Raw genomic sequence first — 7,643 nt, 5'->3', positions numbered from 1 at the left:
ACACACAGATCGATATTTATTATTTTATATATATATAATTTAAGACATATTCTCTCTATATTTTTTTTAAGTCAAATTTTTATAATGCGTAGGAAATGTGAGTTATCTTCTGTAAAACGTATATATTATAATTTCTTAAAACCTTTATAATTTATTATAATATATTAACACATTCTTTTTTTACATTAATCAAATTTTTAATAATCTTATATATATTTTCATTGTGTCATGTAACTTCTATTTAAAAAAGAAATGATTGATTTCGCTACATGTAGAAATCATGCCTTATACAGTATGGTAAAATAGTACAAATTGTTTATCATTATTGTCACACTTTAAAACAGAAATGAAAACGATAAATTATATCAGAAAAATAAAACAGGAAAATGTTTTTCTGCAAAAATGAAATCTCTCTGTGTCGGCAGAGGTGCCTGAAGAGCTGCAGATTCCACCCTTTTTTCAGATACATGTACACGTCGAATCATGTTTCCTAAAAATCCATTATTCCGTTATTAATATACAAGTTTCTGTGTTGTTGTACAAAACAAAATCATTTAAATAAGATAATTTAAAGATTTCAAATAAATCGCTTTCAGAAAATATTATACATATTTAAACCTAGATCCCGAAATAATTTTTTAAATTATTAAAATAGTGTGACTTAAATAAGCTTATATAATTCCATTTTGCTTTTCTAAATAAACATGATGTAAACATTTTTTTAATTTAATTTTTAAAAATTCTCATTATTATAAGTACGTAATCTAAATAAGATATTTATGAATTAGAAACGTTGCGAAGATTCATACTTTAAATTCACAATTTCTGCGAGTTTGCGACCGTTGCGACAAAACATTCGGTTGAAATTTCATGGAAAGCGATAGCTACTGATGTTTTTGGGGAAGATCATCGTTGCCAACCGGTCCTCATCGATGCAGGCTGCAACGCGCAAATGGCGCCCTTCTTTTAGGACAAACAACTGACAGCTGACCCATAGTTGGGTTGACCCATACTTCTGCCAACACCGTGCACGCTTTTCCACGCGAGTTTTTAACGTGGTCGACTCTCGCCCTTTCCCTAGGATTATGGCGGACTTTAGCCGCTTTAATAAGGGCTCGTTATATCTAAGAAGAATGGAAGATTTGATGTTCGACATTTGTTTGATGTTCTAGTTTGAGAGAGAGAGAGAGAGAGAGAGAGAGAGAGAGAGAAAAAAATTCAAGCGAGAGATGCAGCAATATATTAATTACATTATTTCTTAATCACCTAAGTAAAAAAATACACACAATCTCGTCATTCTCGAACGCGCGAACAATTTCCACAATGTATTAATTATTTACATTACTTTTTATTCATTTAAGTAAGAATTTACAAACAATTGTTATATACGAGAATATATTTATGATTTATTCTACCGTGAAAATAATTAAAAAGATATGGCATATATAATATTTTTCGTAACTTTATATTTAATAATGATACAGATTAAATTTTTCTGCTCATTATATAATTCCTTCGCTTGATACGTTTTTTGACAGCTGTTTAGTCGGAGTATGAAATTTTAACGGCGGAAATTTTAAAAGAAAAGAAAAAGAGAAAAAAAATTATAATAACTTGCAGGAAATAAGCTCTCTTAAAATGACAATTTGGTGGTCACTCAACGGCTTCCAAAATCTTTCTTCAACTGATCTCTACTCTAACTTATTTGACTCCCTTTTCCCTTTGTTACATTTGCTAAGAAGGACTCTTCTCGGAATCCAGAAGGAAAAAAGAGGAAGAAAGATGAACTTTTAACAAAAGTTCGGCCAAAAAATACAGGCCTATTCACTTTTCGCTTACAATCGCGCTCCTCTTAGTCCTAACTTCTCTCTAGACCTTTTTTTCCCCACCATTTGGCTTTTTATACGTAGAAAAGAACGAGAGAAGTGTATCTTCTATTTATTTCTCTGTGCTTTTCGTGTGTGCGCGTACAATCGCATATTCACATATATATAATAAACGCGAACAGTCGAGCTGTCGGGAATGAGAACCGTACGGGATTGACGAAATGCGAAGAGAAAAAAACGAGAAAAAAAAAAGGAGAAAAGAGAGCCGAAATATCGAAAGTTATATGGTGCACATTAGATGCAACAGGTTTATAAAAAAGAAAATTCCATATTGAATCGTGCACCTTGCGTGACTCAATGGAAAATGATTCTCTTAAATTAAAATTTTCATACACAACGTCATGAGTCCTGCCTGTTTATAGCAATTCAATGTTTGTAAATATTTTTTTTTCTTTTATTTTTTTTCTTATAACAATAGTTTTTTATGGAGACCTTTTAATAAAGATACGAAATAGCTTTTAATTGGCCTGTCATGTTTTAATAATTTCTGAGAGATAAAAAGATATATATATTCTCTATATATTCTCTACATCCTCTACATTAATAAAAATGTTCTATAAGAAATTGCAAAGTAAATTACGAAATAATAAGTATATTTTACTTTATTTTATTATTTTAAGCTAAGGAAAATTAATGTAATTTTATTATTCTTAATTATTAATTATATTAACAAAAAAAATTAATTTTTTCAGACTACTGTTTATTTTATACAATAAGACAAAGGCTATAATAATGTTCTGTTATATAAGCCATTATTAACTTTTTATAACATTTATAACATTTGTAATTTCTTTTCTTTTATATGAAGAATTTAGATAGAAAATTCAGACAACGTATTGCGAATTCTGAATTCTACATCGTACACGTGAGATCGGTCATAACGCTCGTAACCTGATAAATAAGAAATCGGGGGTCACGCTACTACTAGAGGGGTCAGCCATTGAACAATGACCGGGTGCATGGCCTTCTCACCCCCGGGGTTAATATGCGGACGGCTAAACATTGGCGGCTGGACAATGCGAGATTTATAGATCGACACATACGCGACCATTGTCCACTCCGGCGATCTGGACGTTGACCGAAGAGACATTTTTCAGAGGATGGTCGGAGTTTTGAAACGCGCAGCAATTCCCAGACTGCGCCTTCGCAGACTTCGCCTGTGCAAGAAAACCGGGGAAAATCGCATTTCCAACCCCAGAAAATTTCACCGTTTAATCTCCTCCCCTGCGTTCTCTCGTCGCTACCCCTGCGAAACGTGTGCGATAGTAATGATCGCGGAGGGTTAATAACAAAGCGTATCGATCTCTTTCCTGCTCTTCTCTTTCCTCTTACATATTGCATTTCATTTTTATTCTTTCCTCGTACGTTTTAGCCCTATGCTTGTGTTATTTTTACACTTTTTAATTAATTATATGCGTCTCGTTTTTTTTTGCATGCAGCAAACATGCCCTAACATTTTCTTCAATGTCAAAAAATAAAAAAAAAAGATTGAAAACATCTCTTCACTCTTGAAGAAAATTCATAAAAAAGAACATCTTCGATTTTTGATAAAATAATAATTACATGCAAATCATCATTTCTGATCATTCCTATATAATCATCAAATCTGTAGCTTTATCATATTTGGTCATGCTGATTTAAAGATTTTTTTTTGTAAAAGGAATTCTCGAGGGACAATTCAGGTTTTCAAGGCCAAAACTTTGTAGTACATTGCACTCTCCTGGATTGGATGTAAGTTATAGAAAAGCGAGAAGGAATGTAGGGAATCACAAGATGGCCAACACACACGTTAATTCTGACCAAAAGTGACCCTATAGCAGGAGATTTTTTTTCTTTTCATATCTCTCTCTCCTGTCGCGAGTTTCTTCCACAGCTCCTCTCCTTTTCTTCAATTGAATTTCTATTCTGCCGGCTGTCGAGACATACGATACGAGGCTAAGGAAAGCACGCGCCAAAAAAAAAAATAGGAAGAGAGAGAGAGAGGGGGAGAGAGAGAGAGAGAGAGAGAGAGAGAGAGAGAGAGAGAGAGAGCGAGAGAGAAATTTCCGCTTTTCCGCTTCAGCTGTGCACCGCCTTATTCTATTTATAGAGTAGCGTGGACTCTCGCGTACGTACACGGGGGAGGGGTTCATTCTAGTGGATGAGGGAGAAGGAGAAGAAGATGGGGAGAGAACCGTAAGTCGGGCGACAGGAGGGGGGGTAAAGTTTCTATCGAGGGAAGAAAAGCGAGGGATGAGATACGGCACGCGCTTACCACGCGCCACGCTTATATATGCATCTTTAAAAAGAATCCTTAAAAAAATCAGTAAAATTAGATAAAAAAATAGGAAAACATAATCAAATTATTTTTCGTTTATAAGCCACAGACCTTCTTTGTCTGATATGCAAAATAAATTATGTATATTTTCGTTTTATTTTATATTTTCTTACAACAAATAAATTATTGTTGATAAATGAAAACGATTCATATACTGAATTTCTAAACTTTTCAAAAAGGAACTCGTATTCATATCATATACAATGTCTGAAAAAGAAAAAATTCCAAGATGCTCAAATAACTCCTGAGGAAAACGTTAGCGAGAAAAACGTTAACAAAAATTTTAGAGTTTAAAAAAATCTATTTACTTCTTCTCAGCAAATAGATCTTATCAGTAAATAGATCTTTTTAAACTCTTTTGAACTTGGATGATGTCATCAAAGTCAGGTTGATTTTTTAATAAAATATCCTATATCCTTTTGATTCCAGAATCTAATAACTGGTATCAAAAGCTTTTCAAAACATTGTAATAAAAATAAATTATTTTTTAAAAAAATAAATTATTTTTTATTAAGTATTTTTTGAGTTAAGTATTTTTTAAGTTATAAAGCTTGAAAGTTTGAGTATCGCCATATAAATCATCATATCAGCATATAAATTACAGTAGTAAGTACATTAGCATTACACAAAATATTCAATTGACAACTAAAACCTCTTGAATATTGTTCAGGATCACATTCTGGATAACATTTATCAAGATCAAAGCTATTGGAGACTATTCTTTTTATTTTCATTTTTGCACTAAAAATTCATTTTTATAATACGAATAATAGTATATAACACGAATTTTTTAAAAATGCTCGGAAAAATGCTCAAAAAAGACACGCGTTAGAAAATAAATAAATCCATTCATCATTCATACAATGGTCTTAGAGTTTTCTTAGATGATATTTTGCAGATTCACTTTAAGATCATCATTTAAAATAGCATTTTAATAGAAAAACCTGCGAAAAGAATTTTAATGCACTTTGTAAAATACATCCATAACAGGAAGAGTATTCAAATAAAATACGTACTGCTTCACTAAAATGAATGATTGGATCGATAAATCATTTCTTATACATATATTGAAAACCTATTGTGATCATCATATAGGTATTTCTGATTGTGTGATATACGTTTTTAGAAAAAAATAAGCTTAAAAAGTTATTTCGTCACAGTATATCAATTTACATTTCAAATAATCTGTTTTCGATAAAAAGTTTTTAAGAAAAATTTGAAGATGTTATTAGTTTCAAACTAAGAAAATAAACAAATTATTTTATGCATATTATATTTGTATATTTTATATATCTATTTTATTTTTATATATTTTCATATACTTTACTTTGCTTTACTTTACTTTAGTCCTGGAATTTACTTGCACATTTCGATCGATTTTCAGCTTCTGTTAGAAAAGTTTTCCTTATTTCACCAACGCACGTGCAATGTAAGGATCTGAGCACAAGACTTGTCACATTTACATAACACTTATTTAGACTTAAATTATAGACTTAAGTAACGCACAAGCTTTCACGTATGACGTATAACTTATTGTCGTATCTCCAAGATATGGCAATAAATCGTACATCATACGCCAACAACGTCTACAACTTAATGCTTGTTCTACAATAGGGTCATAAATCGCAAGTCATAAGTCGTAAGAAATTAATCAATTATAGTCGATTATTCTTCTCACGCTTAACTGTGACTGGCCAATTTAATAAGTGTTACGATAATTCTTGTGTTCAGATCCTAAAGCTGCATTCTACTTAACGTTCGCAACACTCGCGAGCATCGTTTGTCCTTGTTTAATATTTGATAAACAAAGATAAAATATAAGATAATTCTACGAATGTGCGGACGTTTTAAGTAAAACGTACCCTAAGTGCCGAACGGCGTTTAGATTGCGCGCGAGTTGATAAAATAAGGGATAGGAAGCTGAAAATCAGTTGAAATGTGCAAGTAATCCCAACATTATTTTATTTATTACTTTACTTTTTTATGTTTCATATACTTTTTTATGTTTTTATTTTAGTCACTTTCAATCTATCTTATGTGTTTTAGAATTAACAGGTTTTTTACAAATAGACTTCTTCGAAGTCTTTTTAAAATAATGAAATATTAATTACATTTATTTCGTAATATATCAATTACATTTATTTCTATATTACTGTAAAAAAAAAAAGATGTAATATTTGATATCTTTTTTATGCATTTGGCATATATTTTTTTACTTTTTTTTGTTCTCTAAGTCTAACACTTAAATCCCTAAAAACATCGTTGTTTTTAGGGATTTAGGTGTTAGATTTAGAAAACTTTCTCCTAAAAAAAGAAATCTATTTTATTTCCGCGAATTTAGAGATGCGTAGATGTGAATACGAGTGCGAGAACGCGAGTCCCACTTCTGAGCGTGTATAATATACATTAAATATCTTAAATGTTAATACGCAGCATATTTATTTATCTGAATTATCAATATAATCTATGTTATGCAATCAAATACATTTCGATATATTTATTGTTAAATCGTTGATCACAAATTCAAATCTAATTTAAAACAAATTGCAAATCATTATTTTCTATTTTAATTATATTATATATGTTCTATTATTTTATTGTTATTACATTATATCATATTATTTTATATATTATAATTTTAATTTATAATTTTATAATTTATAATTTATATTTTCTTTTTACATTGTAACAATATATAATATAGATAGTGAGAAACTATTTACTATTAATTAGTATAAACGTTCAATAGAACGTTAACGGGATCGTATATTACACTCGCCCTATTAGGTGGGATTTAAAGTGGCGGAAGGGTAACTTCGAATACCGGCCCCTTCTCGAATGGGTGCAACCTGTTGAACGTGAAGGGGGGTTTTAATTTTTTTATGCGTGCGATCGGCCTCGTATTACCAGCCACTCGTATATAATAGGTATCAACCTGTCGAGAGAAGGGGAGTTTTTTTCTCGCGGCGCTCCCATTATTAGGCACGGCCTTGCTCGTGGGGGGAGAATGTCAAGTACCGTTTTTTCTTCATCGGCTTTTTATAATCGGCTGAAAAAAACTCCATATGTCGAATCGCAAAGAACAAGTGCAATAATCTGTTTGGGGATAACGTATAATATCTTTATCATCCTCCCTTTTTATTCATTTCCTTCCTGTCTATCAGCTTGTGTTTTATATTATTTCTCATTACGGAGACAATTATAAATCGTCCTTATTATAGAGTTTAAATATTAAAGAACGTAAAATTTTAAAAATTACATAAGACGATTAAGCCCTCTAAGAAGAACTTAGATGACATTATTTATCTCATTATATAATACTGATTTCAAAAGTATTGTATCGTCCCTATTATAGAGAACGCAAATAAATTATTAATTTTTTATTAATAAAAAATAAATAAAAATAAATAAAAATAAAGGATAAACAAACAAATTTTAAA

This window comes from Atta colombica, unplaced genomic scaffold (assembly GCF_001594045.1).
Source record: "Atta colombica isolate Treedump-2 unplaced genomic scaffold, Acol1.0 scaffold38, whole genome shotgun sequence".
NCBI classification, from domain to species: Eukaryota; Metazoa; Arthropoda; class Insecta; order Hymenoptera; family Formicidae; genus Atta; species Atta colombica.
Note: the sequence above shows the minus strand (reverse complement) of the source record.